The sequence below is a fragment of the Phacochoerus africanus genome, chromosome 2 (assembly GCF_016906955.1).
Source record: "Phacochoerus africanus isolate WHEZ1 chromosome 2, ROS_Pafr_v1, whole genome shotgun sequence".
NCBI classification, from domain to species: Eukaryota; Metazoa; Chordata; class Mammalia; order Artiodactyla; family Suidae; genus Phacochoerus; species Phacochoerus africanus.
The window spans coordinates 273,345,038-273,363,196 of NC_062545.1; the positions used below are offsets into that span (position 1 = coordinate 273,345,038).

The 18,159-nt window shown below is 46.7% G+C and overlaps 1 long non-coding RNA gene across 1 annotated transcript; it reads right to left on the bottom strand.

Moving 5' to 3' along the window:
* Positions 1–3,127: 3,127 nt before the first annotated feature.
* Positions 3,128–17,915, bottom strand: LOC125121411 (uncharacterized). Its single transcript, XR_007133453.1, has 3 exons — positions 17,799–17,915; positions 17,384–17,544; positions 3,128–3,842 (listed from the first exon to the last, which is right to left on the bottom strand). It is a non-coding gene; the product is annotated as an uncharacterized LOC125121411 (long non-coding RNA).
* Positions 17,916–18,159: the final 244 nt, after the last annotated feature.

Here is an 18,159-nt window from a genome sequence, read left to right on the forward strand (position 1 = left end):
AATTCATGGTAGTTACAAAGAAAACTAAGCAAATAAATAAATAAAAACTAGGAAATACTAACCATAAGGAAGTCAAAAGATTGTGGAAGAAAAATAACTTATGTTCTATGTGACACAAGGATGAATAGCATTTGTGTTGTCGTAATAATGTAAACTTTACTTTTTTTTTCTTTCTTTCTTTTTAGGGCTGCACCTGCAGCATATGGAAGTTCCCAGGCTAGGGGTCTAATCAGAGCAACAGCTGCAGGCCTACATCACAGCCACAGTAAAGTGGGATCCAAGCCACGTCTACGACCTATACCACAGCTCATGGCAATCCTCAAACCTGCATCCTCATGGGTACTAGTCAGGTTTGTAACCCGCTGAGCCACAATGAGGACTCCTAATAATGTAAACTTTTTTTATGATTTAATCTGTTGGAAGAATGGTGGGACAGGAAGTGTGTGTTTGCAAGGTAGAGGGAGGGGTGGTGCTGGGGAAAGCTAGGTAGTTTCTCATCTTCTGTTGTGGAAAGTTGAAGGATAATGCCTAAAACTTGGGGTGGGGGAACGGGAAAGGAATAATAAAGCATGTTATTTAGTGATGCAGAGGTAAACTTCAAAACCAATAGTTGAAGGAGTTGAACTTGCTTGCCCTTGGGGAAAAGAAAATGGAAGATTTTGAGGATAGGGCACAGGAGGCTGTAATTTTCATAATTCCTGTGGGCCGACTTGATGTCTCAAACTATATGCCTGTATACAAATGAAACTTTAAAAAACAGATGAGATAGATTTGAACAATACATTTCTCATATATGTCTATGTGCCAGCTTGAATCCTCTCATCCCAACTAGTCTACAACAGTACCTGGCCTATTGTTCTGTCTCAACCAATTCTACACGGTCTCTGATCAACTCCATATAGAAACAACCTGATAGCATGTCTGCCCCCTACCTCTATGGGCTTCCCTGTGGCTACTGATGCTTGAAATGCCATGGATCCACTCAATGCTCAGGCATGTGCAAGAAAGTTCCATGAGATCAAGCCATCAATTGTAATTAACATCAAGCAGCAGCCAGCTCAATACTGTACCTTCGCATTAGTTGTCCCTCCTTTCCTCTCCTCCCACTCAGAAATTTTCTGAGACTGAACTCCCTAAAACATTAGTTGTACTTCACTTTCACCTTAATTCTGCTTCCTGAGGCCCTGTAAAGCAGATCTTTGGTTTGGGATTTGATGTTGGATTATTCATATCATACATCACTATGACAGACTGAATATTTTCCCCTTATGATCAGGAATAAGGATACTTGCTCTCACTACTTCTCTTCAACATAATAAGATAATTCCCAGCCAGGGCAATAAGACAATAAAACAAAGCATACAGCTTGGAAAGAAAAAAATCTTCTATTCATATGCAACATGATTGTCTATGCAAAAATATCCTACAGAATGAATAAATTTAGCAAGATCACATAAGCCAATATACAAAAAGAATATTTCTAAAGACTCACAGTGAAAAATTAGAAATTAAAATTAATAAATAGCATTGGAAAAACAAAATACTTAGGCATAAATCTGTATGCTGAAGACCATAAAATACTAATGAAAAAAAGGTAAATACCTAAATAAATGGAGAGACATACCATGTTCATGGATTGGAAGGCTTAATTTTTTAAGCTGTCAGTTGAGTCAATTATCTCCAAGTTGATCTACAGATTAGTCTAATCCTAAAGAAAATCTGAGCAGACTTTTCAGTAAAAATCAACAAGTTGATTCTAAAATTTACAGGGAAGGGCAAAGGAACCAGAATAATCAAAATGAATTTGAAAAAGCAGAACAAAGTTTCAGGGCTCACACTACCTATCTCAAGACTTTCTATAATGCTATAGTAATTAGTATGGAATTTGTCAAGGGATAGATACATGAATCGATGGAGCAAGGCGTAGAATCCAGAGATAGTGTCACACAAATTTGGCCAGTTGATTTTTTACTAAGGTGCAAAGGCAACTTTATTGAGAAAGAAGCTGGTTATTGTGTTTGGGGTTTTCTCCAACAAATGAGGTTTAAAAATTTGGATAGCCATGTTGAAAAAAAAGATCGTCATTCTTTTTTTTTTGTCTTTTTGCTATTTCTTTGGGCCGCTCCCGTGGCATATGGAGGTTCCCAGGCTAGGGGTCGAATCGGAGCTGCAGCCACTGGCCTACGCCAGAGCCACAGCAACAAGGGATCCGAGCCGCGTCTGCAACCTACACCACAGCTCATGGCAACGCCACATCCTTAACCCACTGAGCGAGGGCAGGGATCGAACCCGCAACCTCATGGTTCCTAGTCGGATTCGTTAACCACTGCGCCACGACGGGAACTCCAGATCGTCATTCTTTATGTCACATGTTATACAAAAATTAACTCAAAATTGGTCATAGACCTAAATGATAAAAGTCAAAAAAACCAAAACAACAAATAAGACTTCATTGGCATAAGAACATTTATTCATACATACAACACACACACACAAAACATATCAACAGAATAAAAATTCAAGTTAGAGTGGAAGAAGATATTTGCAATAGATATTTTATTTCTAATAAAGAAGTCATGTCCAGAACACATGAGGAACTTCTACAAAGTAATGTGGAAAAAGGCAGCTTCATTTAGAAAATGGGCAAAAGACTTGCATAGGGACATCAAAAAAAGAGGATATCCAACTGACCAATAACTATTTGAAAAGGTGCTCAATATAATTAATTGTCAAGAAAATGCAAGTCAAACCATTAGAGGTCAGAAACAAATAGACTCAATGATTCCACTTATAAAACGTTCAGAAACAAGGAGTCCCCACTGTGGTGCAGCAGAAATGAATCTGACTAGGAACCATGAGGTTGCGGGTTTGATCCCTGGCCTCACTCAGTGGGTTAAGGATCCAGCGATGCTGTGAGCTGTGGTGTAGGTCACAGACGTGGCTCGGATCTGGTGTTGCTGTGGCTGTGGCTTGTGCTGGCGGCTACAGCTCCCATTGGACCCCTAGCCTGGGAACCACCATATGCCGCAGGTGCAGCCCTAAAAAGAAAAAAAGGCAAAAAAAAAAAGTTCAAAAACAAGCAAAACTTGGAGTTCCCATCATGGGGGTGCAGCCCTAAAAATGCATACACAAAACAAACAAACAAACAAATCAAAAAAACAAGCAAAACTTACCTATGCTGATACAAGTCAAATTCATGATTATCTTTTTGGAGTTAATGACTGAGAAGACAAGAGGGGAGGCTTCTGGGATGCTGCTAGTATCTAATTCTTGTCTGGATGGAAATTACATAGATGTGTTCACTTCGTAAAAATTCACCAAACTGAACGTTGAAGATGTGTGCCCATTTTCTGTGAGTATGCTATTATTTTTTTTAACAAAATGTTTATTTTAAATGAATGGTTGGGCTGTTTTATATAGATATCATATTTAAAAATTTGGTACAATAAAAAGTACAGAGGAGGATAAAATAATCCATGTTCTCCCATCCATACATAATCACTATTCATATCTTGGTGGATTATCCCATTCATTGTACATAAGTTCCAAGAGCTTCACTCATACTAAAGACAGAACATCATAAGCTAAAAATCAAATATAGGGACATGTATAATTAATTAGTCCTCTAATCTTCAAACAAAGGATTCCAAATCTAACGAGTTAAAACAACACACGTTTATTTTCTCATGATTTCTGCAGGTCAGAAGTCCAGTCAGGGGTTAGCTTCTTCTGACTAGGGTCTCACATGGTTGCAAAGTGTCAACTAGTCTGTGCTTTCATCTGAAGGCTTGACTGGGGAAGCAGTCACTTTCAAATTCAATCAGGAGGTGAATTCATTACTGCTGAGATTCAAAAAATAAAACCTTCTTAGAAATGCTTTCATTTATTTATTTTCTTTTTATGGCTACACCTGCAGCATAGGGAAGTTTCCAGGCCAAGGACTGAATCAGAACTGCAGCTGCCAATTTACACCATGGCCACAGCAACTCAGGATCCAACCTGCATCTGCAACCTACGATGCAGATGCAGCAATGCCAGATCCTTAACCCACTGAACAAGGCCAGGGATTGAACCCAAATCCTCGTGGACACTAGTCAGGTTCTTAACCCATGGAGCCACAAAAGGAACTCCAGAAATGCTTTTATTTATTTGTTTGTTTATTTATCTATTTAGTCTTTTTAGGGCTGCACCTATGGCATATGGAGGTTCCCAGGCTAGGGGATGAATCAGAGCTGTAGCCACTGGCCTACACCACAGCCACAGCAATGCCAGATCTGAGCTGCATCGTGACCTACACCACAGCTCATGGCAACACTGGATCTGAACCCACTGAGCAAGGCCAGGGATTAAACCTGTATCCTCACGGATCCTAGTCAGATTCATTTCCACTGAGCCACAACAGGAACTCCTAGAAATACTTTTATTTTTTTGTTTGTTTGTTTGTTTTGTTTTTGTTTTTTGTCTTTTTGCCATTTCTTGGGCTGCTCCTGCGGCATATGGAGGTTCCCAGGCTAGGGGTTGAATCGGAGCTGTAGCCACCGGCCTACGCCAGAGCCACAGCAACGCGGGATCCGAGCTGAGCCTACGACCTACACCACAGCTCACAGCAACGCTGGATCCTTAACCCACTGAGCAAGGGCAGGGATCGAACCCGCAACCTCATGGTTCCTAGTCGGATTCGTTAACCACTGCGCCACCACAGGAACTCCAGAAATACTTTTAAATAGACATGCTTAAGCCCCTCAAATAGATAAGGGAAAGAACAACAACAACAACAAAAAAAACCCATGATACAAAAAAAAAGATATGAATCAAGAATAAATGGGTATAAAAATGTATAGTCACTGACATAGTAGCTCAAAAAAAAATGGAATAAACTGTAAACTAGACACAAAGAAAGAGCTGGATAATAGAAAGATAGCACTGAAGAATTCATTTAGGAAGCAAAATAGAAAAAGTGATGGAAAACATGAGAGAAAAGTTAAGAGAAATGGAAGATAATATTAGAAGATCATGTATACATATAATGGAAAATTTCAAAAGTATGATATAGAAGGAATGACAAGAGAATAATAGTGAAAGAGATAGTAGCTGGGAATTTTCAAGAATTGAAAACACTCAAAAACAAAAGGAGTTCCCTTGTGGCCTAGTTGGTAAGGACCCACTGTTATCACTGCCATGGCTCAAGTTTGATCCCTGGGCTGGGAATTTTGCATGCCAAGGGAGCAGTACGCCTGCATGCCAAGGGAGCAGTATGCCCCCCTCAAAAAAAAGGTGGGGGGAGTTCCCCACATGGCTCAGTGGCTGACTGGAACAATGAGGTTGCAGGTTTGATCCCTGGCATTGCTCAGTGGGTTAGGGATCTGGTATTGCCATGGGCTGTGGTGTAGGTCACAGATGCAGCTTGGATCCCGCATTGCTGCAGCTCTGGTGTAGGCCAGTGGCTGTGGCTTCGACTGGACCCCTAGCCTGGGAACCTCCATATGCCTCTGGAGTTGCCCTAGAAAAGGCAAAAAGACACCCCCCCCAAAAAAAGGGAAAAAATACATGCGTTCTCAAGATAAAAAAAAAAAAGCCTAAAAAATGCCATGCTAAATAAATAAAAATAAAAATTCCGCCTAGAGACATTCAGAATATCAAAGGTGAAGGGAGGGAGCTCCCATTGTGGCTCAGTGGGTTAAGAACCTGACTAGTATCCATGAGGATGCTGGTTTAATTCCTGGCCTTGTTCAGGGGGTTAAGGATCCAGCATTGCCTCAAGCTACAGCATAGGTCACAGATGCAGTTCAGATTCCAAGCTGCTGTGGCTGTGGTGTAGGCCAGAAGATGCAGCTCCAATTCAGCCCCTATCCTGGGACCTTCCATATGCTGCAGGTGTGGCCCTAAAAAGGAAAAAAAAATACATAAAAATAAAGGCTGTAAAAAAAATGAAGAGAAAAATACTTAAAATCAACCCTGAAGGGGATTACCCACCAAAAAATGATAGAAAGGTTACCCACAAAGAAATGATAAATATACTGAAAATGACACCTCTCAACCATAAAAGAGGGAAGAAAACAATGCATTACTACCTTCAGGTATTCAGGGTGTTGAGGAAAACTAATGACTAACTTAGAATAATATACCTAGCTAAACTATCACTAAACAAAATGAATATTTCATCCCCCAAACTTTTGATGAAAAAACTCCTAAGAGATGTTTTCTTCCAAGAGGAAATATAAACCAAAAAGGAAGGAGTAACAAGAAGCAATAATGAATGTTAGTAAATGATATTGGCCAATCCAATTATCATATTAGGACATAGGTTTGGCTGATCTGACTACGGTCCAAAATTCTAGTGACTCACAAAGATAGAAATGTGTTTCTCCCTAAGTAGCAGTCAGGGCATAAATAGCTCATATAATAGTTCCAAGTGTCTGAGCCTCAGGCTCCTTACATTTTGTTTTGTTGCTTCATGACTCCTGCAGTGTTGCTCTCGTCTGCAGAGTTCAAGATGGCTCTTCACTGCGTCTACCTTCCCATTAGCAGAAACAGGGAAAGGGAGAGGCACGCTGTTTCCTTTAAAGAGCAGGATCTGTAAGTTGCACAGATATCACCTCCACTTGCATCCCATTGGCCACAGCAAGCTCCAAGGATGGCTGGGAAGTGTAGTCAAGATGGCCATCTACCCAGATGAAAGTTATCTTACTTTGCAAAAGGACAGAACAGATATTGAAGGACAACCAGCAACCCCACCACAACCACTGACAATAATATAATCCTAATTAAATTTTCACCTTAAAGAATAAAATTAAATTAAAAAAATATGTCCAAGTAGAAGAGTTCAGATCTGGCATTGCTGTGGCTGTGGTGTAGGCCAGCAGCTGCAGTTCTGATGTGACTTCTGAAAGAAGGCAAATCAGTTGGTTGCTACCTTCATTCTGATAGTGGTTGTGTGGGTATATTCACTTTTCGAAACTCACCAAAATTATACATGTATTATATGTAGATCATATCTCAATAAAACTGATAGGAAAAAGAACAAAATAACAAGGAAAAGAGGAGAAGGAATTCAGAGGATACTAGAAAAATCCTCAAGTGCCTGTCTTCTTCTCCTGAAGGCATACAGAGCTGCTGAACAACTTTGTGCTGTGTAATCCAGTCACAAGCCAAATGCGGCTATTGAGTATGTGAAGTGTGACTGGCCCAAAATGAGGTATGCTGTTAAGTGTAAAATCCATACCAGATTTCAAGATTTAGCACAGAAAATACAAACAATTCCATTAGTAATTTTATATTGATTCCATCTTACAATAATCTTTTTGCTCTATGATGTTAAATAAAGCATATTATTAAGATTAATTTTACCTGTTTCTTTTTACTTTTTAATGTGGCTACTAAAAAAATATAAAATAACACAGATGACTCATGTTTTTATGGGCTAGCACTGCTTTGGACATTATTGGAAAAATATATATCTAGGTGTCAATGTTAAAAATTGAAGGGCAACCAGTTAAACAATAGAAATACATCTATAATTTGGAAGTTATGAAAGAAAAGAGGTGACTAAAGACAAATGTAAATTTACCAGATGCCAGAACACGAGAATCATTTTAAAAGGTAGGGTAAAGAGAACAAAACAAAATGGTAGAAGTCAGTCTAAATATACCAACAGTCAGTATAAATGTAAATTGATTTCATTTGTCTCTTTGAAGACAGAGAATGTCTTATTGGATCAAAACAAACAAAACAAAATAGGATAGCACGCTGGTTAGGAGAAATACTCTAAAGCAAAAGAAAAGGGAAAAGCTGATAAAATAACAGAAAAAGGTGCACTAGGCAAATACTAACCAAAAGAAAGCTGACACAGACTCTGTTAATATCAAGCAAAATACACCTGAGGCCAAGAAATATTAATGGAGATACAAAGGAACATGATGGGATAGGTAACGATTCACCAAGAAGATCCACCAATAATAAGATTTTTAGACCTAACTACCAGCCTTGAAATAAGTGAAGCAAACACTGGAAGAATTACTTCGAAAAAATCAAGGAATTCACAAAGGGAATGAGTTCACGGTTGTCACAAACACAGGAACATTTATAAAAACCATCCTTGTGTTGGGTCGTAATGAAAGCCTACACAAATTTTGTAGTGGACGTAAAGCAGGCCACATTCTCTACCCACAACGCAGCCAAAATAGAAGCAAAGGCCGATTAAAAACAATAACAGCTGTATCTTTGAAAAGTGAAAACACACTCCTCTCTCATGGGTTCAACAGGACGTTGTTGTAGGAACATTTCTTTCCTATCCCTGATGTTTCCTTCTTTCCGGAGGGAGCCAAATCAGTGTGGCACTCCCAGCCTCTCTCTGCCCCAAGGAAAATAATAGCGGCTGCTTGATTCACCAACTTCCTTTCTCTTCTTGGGAGTGAGCTGCCTATAGGCAGCGGTCATTCTCTGTCCTGCATCCACCACCCACAGCATCCCAGTGACCAGGGGTTAAGGTTGCCAAATCCCCAGTGTTAAGAAATTCACTTAGCTGTCTCATCTACCCTCACCCTCCAACCTTATCTTCATCAGGTAAACACCCCCCATCCCTACCCTTTAGCCTGTCTCTCTGTATAGAACTCTAGAATCCAGGAGAGGAAAGAGAAGTTATTTACTGAGCTCCTTCAAGGACATCAACAGAAACCACAATGGGAATTATGAAAAATTTGTACTGAGGATAAAGAGATGAATATAAAACAAAACTTATAGAATGGAACTAAAATGATGTTTGCAGAGAAATATATAGTCTTAAGTGCATTTACTCTAAAACAAAAATGACTTAAAACATACATGAGTGAAGCTTTCAACTAACTAAAGAAGCTTAAAAAAAAAGCTGAAGGAAGCAAACAGTAAAGATAAAAGCATAAGTGAAAAGGAAATCAATAATCACAGGAATGAGCAACAAAGCTAAAACCTGACTCTGAAAATTTCAGACAATAAAATAGACCAACATCTAGCAAGATTAATCAAGGAAAGATGAAAAAAGGCACAAATATCTAATATTAAGAATGAAAGGAAGGAAGTTCCCTTGTGGCCTAAGGATCCAGGGTTGCCACAAGCTGCAACAGTTGTGTGGGTTCTATCCCTGGCCTGGGAACTTCCACATACATGAGGCACAGCAAAAAAATAATAATAATTGAAAAAAAAGGTTGAATAGGATGAATCTATAGATATAGTGGAAGTTTTAAGGCTCATAAGCAAATACTATGAGCAGCTTTATGCCACTACGTATGAAAATATATGAAAGAGAATTTACAGAAAAATATAGTTGATTAAAATTTACTGAAGAAGAAGAAAACACTAAATCCATCAATGACCATTAAAGAAAAGAAGTCAGTATTTTAAATCGCCCTTCTCCACTCTCCACCTCCTGAAAGAAAGAACACGTACAGCAGAGAGGAATGAGACTGGGCTGCTCCTCGGAGGCAGAAAGAAGCAGCTAGAGCTCTGGACCTCACTGATGTCTACTCCGTTCCTGCCCTTGTCACTCTTTGGTTTCACGTGTGAGCTCATAAACTCCCCTTTTTTCCTAAGCAAATGCAGCTGAGTTTCTGTCATCGATGTAACCCAAATACAAGCAGAGGTACCACACGTCCCAGTAAATTTCAAGACATGGAAGCCACAACAAATAATGTAGGTGTGGCATCAAGTCTCACCCAGTCCTAGGACTCCCCATACACTCTTCAAAATGTCACACTTGTGGCTACTGCAAAAAACAAACGTTTCTTCTCTCTCTGCTTTTCAAACTCCTCCACAGGGTCCCTCACTATCAGTTGGTCCTGTTTACTTCTTCCCTTTTTTGGTTGCCACATCATCTCAATCCTGGAGTGGGGTCTGCTGCTCCTGCCTGCTGTTCTGCTCAGGGATGTCCAGGGGATCTCGGATCTCCACGCCAGGCACCCTATTCCATCACTCCTGTGCCCCGGGAAATGCGGAGGAGGAATTTCAGTTCACGGATGGCTCAGCTCCTGCCTGACACATAGCAGGCTCTTGTTCAGGATATGGATTCCCTTCAGCCCCACCCCAAAGCCATCATCGAACTTGGCCAAGCAGTGCTTTCTTCAAGAGGCAGAGAAGTGGAGATGCTCTAAACTTCAGACCAACCCTTCAGAGGATTACTAAATTCAGAGTTTAAAGGGACTTTAGTATCCATGAAGATGCAGGTTCGACCCCTGGCCTCTCTCAGTGGGTTAAGGATCCCACGTTGCTGTGGCTGAAAGGTGGACAGCTGCAGCTCTGATGTGACCCCTAGCCTGAGAACTTCCATATGCCACACATGTGGCCATAAGAAGCAAAATAATAATAAATAAATAAAAATAAAATAAATAAATAAAGGGGCCTTAGGGACCCACTCACTTTTCAAAGAAGAAGTGTAAGGGGAAAGATTCATCCTGCAGGGGTGGTGACCTGGCTACTGCTGACCTAGAACTTTCCTTCTAGAGGAGTCTGGCAGGCATGTTCCATCTTAGTAACCTCTCAGCATAAAAAGAAGCCAAGGGACAGAGAATGGACAAGAATGGAGGGCCCATGCAGAGTCCTTAGAATTGATGACCCCGGAAGGCAGCATCCCCAGCAGAGTGGTCCAGGCACATTGCCAGAGATGAACCTGATTTTCTAATGCCCTTGGGCCATGAAGTTCAAACACAATGACAGCGGGGGTTAAGTCACAATCAGCAAACCAGTAGCCAGCTGAATGTATGCAATAAATATATTTTCAGTTGATAACTATTTAATTAGGGCTTAATGCGTGTTCACGGAGCACTGGAGGTGCTTTTCAGCAGTTGGTTTGTTTTGCTTTTTTGTTTTTTGTTTTTTGTCTTTTTAGGGCCGCACACATGGCATATGGAGATTCCCAGGCTAGGGGTTGAATTGGAGCTACAGCCCCTGGCCTACACCAGAGCCACAGCAACACGGGATCCGAGCCACATCTGTGACCTACACCATAGCTCACAGCAATGCCAGATCCTAACCCACTGAGTGAGGCCAGGAATCGAACCCGCAACCTCATGGTTCCTAGTTGGGTTCGTCAACCCCTGCGCCATGACGGGAACTCCGGCAGTGGTATTTTTAAGGCATTCATACTGATAACTGTGAAAGACCCCAGAAGGTTAATGTTGCTGAACGTATACACGAACATTAGTGCCTTCGTGTGACCCCCACCTCTCTCCACACCCCTTCTTTCCTCCTTCCTCCTTCCAGAAATATCACGGGTCTGACAGAACCACTCTTGCGTGAATGAGGCTCTCAAGACTGGTAACATTTGACTCGTAGACTGAGAACTAGACCTTGGCCCCGGGAACTCCATGAGGGCAGGCACGTTTCTTTCACTCCCAGCTGCACCCCAGACTCTGGCGCAGGGCTGCTTGCACCAACTAGGAGCCTAATAAATCTCAGCAGAAAGCATGAGTGCAGAATGTATACCCGCGTCATCAGAACAACCTCTCAACGTCAAGGTTACAGCAGATTAGTCGCCCAGCTTCTCAGGCTGAAAAACCTAGAAAGGTGATTGGCACTCCCGTTGTTCAAGGGCAAAACTGAGACGCGGTGGCTTCAGGGACTTCTGCTGAGCCTCTCGTGGCTGCTGGAGCAAAGGGAGGGATGGAGAGAATGGAGGGAGAAAGGGTACGGGTATCCGGGGACTCCTAATGAGCTGGGACAGCAGTGGAAGCCCTCATTGCCAAGGACCCCGAACCCCTCCATTCCCCTGCCCTGCCCCCCTGTACCCTCCATAGGGCCAGGGAGGGCAAGTCAGCTCTGGGACGTGGGAGGACCCGGAAGACAGGCTGTGACCTTGGCTGACGGAGGCATTCGGTGCCTCTCCCCTGCCGCCTCTCCCATCTTGGGAAATTCCAGCAAGAGACTTTGGCAGAAGGACTTCTCTCGTGGGCCTCTGGATGACCACTTGGACCTTTTATTTAATTGTTGTTCTCTCCAATCTATCTTCCAGTTTCTCTCAGAAGCTCCATGGAACTCATGCAGGGGTGCAAGCCCGAGATGACTGAGAAAGAATTTCAGCAGGTGGCCGGGCCCTGACCCTTTGGGGGCTGCAGGCTTCCGGTCAGGAAAGGGAGCTTTGGATGAAAGAGCTCTCAGACTCCTTCAAGCTCTAATAGGCTAGGACTTGGCTTTTGTTTTATTTTGGTCTTTGTTTTTTGGGGTCCCCACTTCTTAGCCATGCGGCCTTGGGCAAGTCACCAAAGCAAAGCCCCTGATAGCGCATCCATGAAATGAGCACATTACCAGAGGCAGCCAGTCAGCTGGAATGGCTGTGCACCCCAACATATGTCTTGCTGCTGGTCCATTGGGTCCATCACAGAGGTGGCTCAGGGCACGCAGTACGAAGAGTTCAGGAGTTCCCATCGTGGCTCAGTGGTTAACGAATCCGACTAGGAACCAGGAGGTTGCAGGTTCAATCCCTGGCCTCGCTCAGTGGGTTAAGGATCTGGCGTTGCCATGAGCTGTGGTGTAGGTCGCAGACGCGGCTCGGATCCCATGTTGCTGTGGCTCTGGTGCAGGCCGGCGGCTACAGCTCCGATTCGACTCCTAGCCTGGGAACCTCCACATGCTGCGGAAGCTGCCCTAGAAAAGGCCAAAAGACAAAAAAAAAAAAAAGAGTTCGGACTCTGGGGTCTGGCAAGGCTGGCTTTGGGCTCCGGCCAGCACAATGACTGACGACATGACAAGTAGCTTAAACTCTCTGACCTTCAGTCTCCTCATCTGTGAAAAAACAATCTTAACAGATACCTACTTCCTAGGATGGCCGGGAGACCAGATCTGTGAGCTCAGAGCAGAGGCTAAGTGCCCGGTCAATGCCAGCTGTCACTTTGTGGTTGGCTGAGAGCTCCAGGGGTCAAGGCAACCACACTGGCCCGGAGCAAGTCACCAGCTTGGAGACAGAGCTGAAACCCCCTCTGATTGCAGACCAGTTCTTTTTTCTTTTTAAATTTTTGACCCCCAAAATGCCCTTTAGGATCAATCTTTTTTTTTTTTTTTTGTCTTTTTGCTATTTCTTGGGCCGCTCCCGTGGCATATGGAGGTTCCAGGCTAGGGATCAAATCAGAGCTGTAGCCACCGGCCTACGCCAGAGCCACAGCAACGCGGGATCCGAGCCGCGTCTGCGACCTACACCACAGCTCCTGGCAACGCCGGATCGTTAACCCACTGAGCGAGGCCAGGGACCGAACCCGCAACCTCATGGTTCCTAGTCGGATTCGTTAACCACTGCGCCACGACGGGAACGCCACCAGACCAGTTCTTGAGGCCGTGGGGAGTGCCACCAGGGAGCAGCAAGCACGAGATGTTCTTGACCCCTCCCCTTCCCTGCCCCGCTTGCCCTTGGACCATTTTCTGAGACGCCCAGGATCCCACAGGCCGCAAGCTACTGCAAGGACCTGATGAATTTCTGGAGGGAACTTGCCTGATAGGCCTCCTTCCCTCCCTGGTCTGCCCTCCCTCCATGGTCTGTCCCTGCAGGGGCTCACAGAGGCCAGGGCTCCCTGGGAGGCAGCAGCAGGGCCTGCCCCCTGCTTTGCTGGTTCAGAGAAAACCCTATTCCAGCTGGGTGACAGAAGATGCCCTCCAGAGTCACAGCCCCCTAAGCCAAGTGGCCTAGCTCCACCACAGCTAGTTAAGGGAGAACTGCAGCCTTGATCTTGGTTGGTCCCAGGTGTCCCTGTGCCTTGGGGAAGTCACGCCTGGACCTGTAGAGGTGTGCCCACCTGGAGTGCCAAGACACGCCCACCACCCCCACCCCAGATCACCCTGCCTTCTGAACCTTTGCTTAGGCTTCTGCCAATGCACTGGGCTCTAGCTATGGGTGGACTCCCCTATAGCCCCAACAGTAATAAAATGTCTCACTGAGTGCTGCTGTGTAACATGCCAAGATCTACTGGTGTTGCCTCCTTAAATCTGCCCAGCCAAGCCCCAGGAAGTGGCTCTTACTGCTATTCTATTCCCATTTGACACCTGGGCAAAGTGAGGTTCTGAGAGTAACCTGCCCAAGAACATACACGGCCAGGAAGTGGAGGAGCAGAATTTAAACTCAAATCTACCGGATTCCAGATTTAACCTTACTGGGCAACCCTCACACTGCCTGCCAGGGCCTGAATTCCTTGAGGGCTGGGGCTACTTCTGGTGCAGGCCAGGCTTCCTCCACCACCCAGGGCAAGGCCCAGAATCTGGTTGATAACTGGCTGACACCAAATGAATACAGCATCTACTGAGAGAACCAGTTCAATGAAAGAAAGAGAGTGAGCGTATGGGCCTCTCACAAGGTGGATGGGTGTCTGGTCAGAAACCCTTCAATCTCCAGGCACAACCAGACTGGGGGGACCCCTGGTGTTGGAGACTTTTGACATCACACCCCACCCCCAATGTTGGACAGGACCCAAGGGTGGCAACTAGGATGCAGAGGCGGTAATAGGGAGACGCAGATGGTCTGGGAGCAGAAGAGTAATGCAAAGCAAGGGGGCACTGCTTATACCAAGCGAATGGGCCCGGGAGCTACATCCCAGTTCTTTGAGAACTGAGCAGATCCAGGAAGCCACGAGGGAAGGCGGATGCAAGTGGCCAGACCCGTTTCCAAGTCACTGCAAACGCAACAGATCCGGTCAGCCCTCACTTCAGGGCCTGGCCCCAGCCATCCATCAGCCTTCTGGCGGAGAGGGGGACAGCCAGCAGGGAGGCCGGGACATCAAGATTTGGAAAATCGGAGTTCCCATTGTGGCTCAGTGGTTAACGAATCCGACTAGGAACCATGAGGTTGTGGGTTCCATCCCTGGCCTGCCTCAGTGGGTTTAAGATCTGGCGTTGCTGTGAGCTGTGGTATAGGTCACAGACACAGCTCAGACCCCAAGTTGCTGTGGCGTAGGCCAGCAGCTACAGCTCTGATTAGACCCCTAGCCTGGGAACCTCCATATGCCTCAGGTGCGGCCCGACAAAAAGACAAAAAAAAAAAAAAAAAGACTTGGAAAATTGAGGCTGTTTCACCTGCCTTCGGAGGCAGAGAAGGACTTTAGACGGCAACGCGACGCCCCAGAGAGCACGGCTGGGGCGCACAGGCTGGGGCGCACGCTCGGGCGCACAGGCTAGAGCGCACCAGCTGGGATGCCCAGGTTGGGGGGCGCTCGGGCTAGAGCGCAGGGCGCACCGGGGAGCCGATCCCCGCGCCCCTCGGAGAAGCTGTGTGTGCCGCCGGCGCGTAACCTGATATTTTCCTGCGCGGCCCCCAGAGGAATTTTTCCATTACCCAGGCAGCGCCGCCCGCCGCAGCCTTTTCCCTCTCCCCGCCCGGCTCGCCCGCCGCCCCGCGCCGTCCCCCGCCCCCCGCAGCCCCTCCGGGCCGCCGCGCCGAGGCACTTTGTGCAAATGTAACCTTTCAGCAGGCCCCGCCTCCGCCAGGAAGCTGCGCGCCCCGTTGCCAGGAACGCGGCGCGGCGCGCTCGGAGCTGGAAGGCGGCCCGTTAATCAGCGGCGGCTGACAGAAAATCAGACAGCCCGGGCGGCCGGCCGGCCTCGGCCCGCTCCCTCCCGGCGCCTCCGCGCCTCGCCCGCTGCGCGCCGGCTCTTTGTTCCCCCTCCCGGCTCCGCGGGGCTGAGCCTCTCCATCACGCCCCCTCTCCTCCCCGATTCTCCCGTCCTCTCCTCTCTTTTTCCGTCTCCTCCCGGCCGCGTGTTTTCCGCACTCTCCCCCTCCTGCCAGATTGCCTGGTACTCGCTTGCTCTCCTTCTCCTGGACAGCAGAAAGTCCAAGAAAAGCGGCTCACTGCCCCCCGATCTCCGCCAGCCCACTGCGCCCGCCGGGGGCGGGGGGGGGTGCGGTTGGGCGCCGCGGCGCTTCTGGGTAACATCTTCCCCATCGTCTCCCTGGGATCTCAGGACCGGCCCCCGCCTCCAGAGACGAAGATCTTAAGCTGAGCTTTATGCATGACCTTGGGGTGGAGGGACCCGTGAAATCTAGGAAGTTCTATGTCCCACTTGGAGTGCACCGCGGGGCGAGAGTGGGCGTGGGGGTCCAAAGATGTCGTGAATTTTTCAAAAGAGTAATTCAGAAAAGGTTAAAAACCACAGCCCCAGAGATGCTTCCCATGCGTCTTAACTAATCTATTCAACAAATATTTACTGAGACCTACTGTGTGTGCTAAGTCCTGGAGATAATAGCCTTGACCTCTAGCCCAGGACCCTGACATTAGACAAACTATAAAGAAATGTCCTTGGAGGCGCTGGGTAGGAACTGGGGAGAGATTGGCTGGAAGGATGGATGAGCCCCCGCTGGGATGGGGACCAGGGTGTCTCAGGACTTCAAAGGTCCCCTGAGCACCTACTCGGCCTGCACCCCAGCCTGCCCACCCCCAGCTGGCACGGAGCCGCTGCAGCCCTTCCGGTTCTGTTCCCACAACCACCAGTAACAGTGCTCAAAGCCCTGCTCCAGGCAGGGAGGGGCGATGACCCCACCCTGTGCTCTCTTCCAAGCAGTACGGCTAGGAGAGCGACCCATCCAAAGGTCACTGTGTTCTGTGTAGACAGGCTCAAAATGTGAGTCCGTGTTTGTTTTGTAGTAAGAACATTTGCCGGGATTCACTGAGCAGCTGCTCTGTAGCGGGCGCTGGGCTAAGCTTTTTACATGATGTCATCTCTTATCCCATGCATCATTTATTATTTGCCACTTCAACAAGCATCGATGGAGCCCCTCTGCTTGCCAGGCACCCTGGGGATACACCACTGGGGCGGCGGGGGTGGGGGTGGGGGGGGCGCTTGCCCTCATGGAGCTCCCAGTCTGCTAGAGAAGAGAAGACAGATGATAAATGAATGACATAGCCAGTGACTAGGGCTGGGGATGAAAAGCAAGGTAACGAGAGTGACAGCCAGCAGTGGGCAAGGCAGCAGGTGAGGGGTCGCTACTCTAGGCAGGGATGGTCAGGGAGGGCTTCCTTGAGGAGGGGGCATTCGAGCTGAGACGGAAAGGATGAGAAGCAGCTGGTCCCCTGAAGAGACAGAGAGGAACTTCCCAGGCAGAGGGCACAGGCCACAAGCAGGTTCTGCCATTCCTACAACTACTTTGGGAGGGGACACCACTACTGTGCCCATTTGACAGATGAGTAAACCAAGGCCATTTCAGAAACGTGAAAACCCTTCTGGTCTGGGGTCACCTCTCTGGGACTAGGCAGAGCAGGCCCTGGCATCCAGGACTTCTCCCCATACCCCCTTCTCCTCCTGTCCCCCACCTCCTTACTGAGGCTGGGGCAGCCGTGGGTGGCAGTGTACAGTACCAAGTGCTCTAGTCGGGACCAGAAGGCCTGAGTGCTAATTCTGCCTCTGCCTCTCCCAGCACCATGATCTTGGGCAATTCACCTACCGTCTCTGGAAGTCAGGCTCCCCCTCTCTCTCACAAAGCTGCAGTCCAGCAAGTCAAGGGCACAGCGTCCAGCAGAGGTCTCTGCTCCCAGAAAGCGCTCAGTGGGATCGTAGCTGATGCCAGATTGAACGAAATGTCGCTATAGATGTGGTGTCTATACCCTGGCGGAAATTAGACAGGATTTTTTGTTGCTACGAGTGGAAGCCTCTACTTTGGCTAAAAGGTCTGTGGTCTGAGGCCCCCTCCTCACTTGCCTCTCCAAGCACCTGGCCTTTGTGTATCTCTCCACACGCAGCTGTGGTTCTGCTGTTTGCAGGTTTGCCCATCAAGAGGTGGCCAGGAAGAGATTCTGGTCACTGCAGGGTTGGGGAGCTCCCACCCCCCACCCTCACCCCCATCCTCAAGGAGAACTTACTTTTTACAGTTCATCATGTTCCCGGGGTGAGTGCAGGAGATGAGGGGCAGAGAATCCCCATGAAGGAGGTCCCACTGTGGTGCACTGGATTAAGAATCCGACTGCAGTGGAGGTGCGGGTTCGATCCCCAGCTCGGCACAGTAGGTTAAAAGTTCCAGTGTTTGTGAATCAGCTATAATGGAAAAAATAAAAACCATTATTATTAAAAAAAAAAAAATTCCAGTGTTGCTGCAGCTGCAGCTGTGGCATAGGTTGCAGCTGTGGCTCAGATTCTGTCCCTGGCCCAGGAGCTTCCATATGCTGTGGGTGCAGCCATTAAAAAAAAAAAAAAAAATTCCCCAAGGATGGGGAATTAAATTCT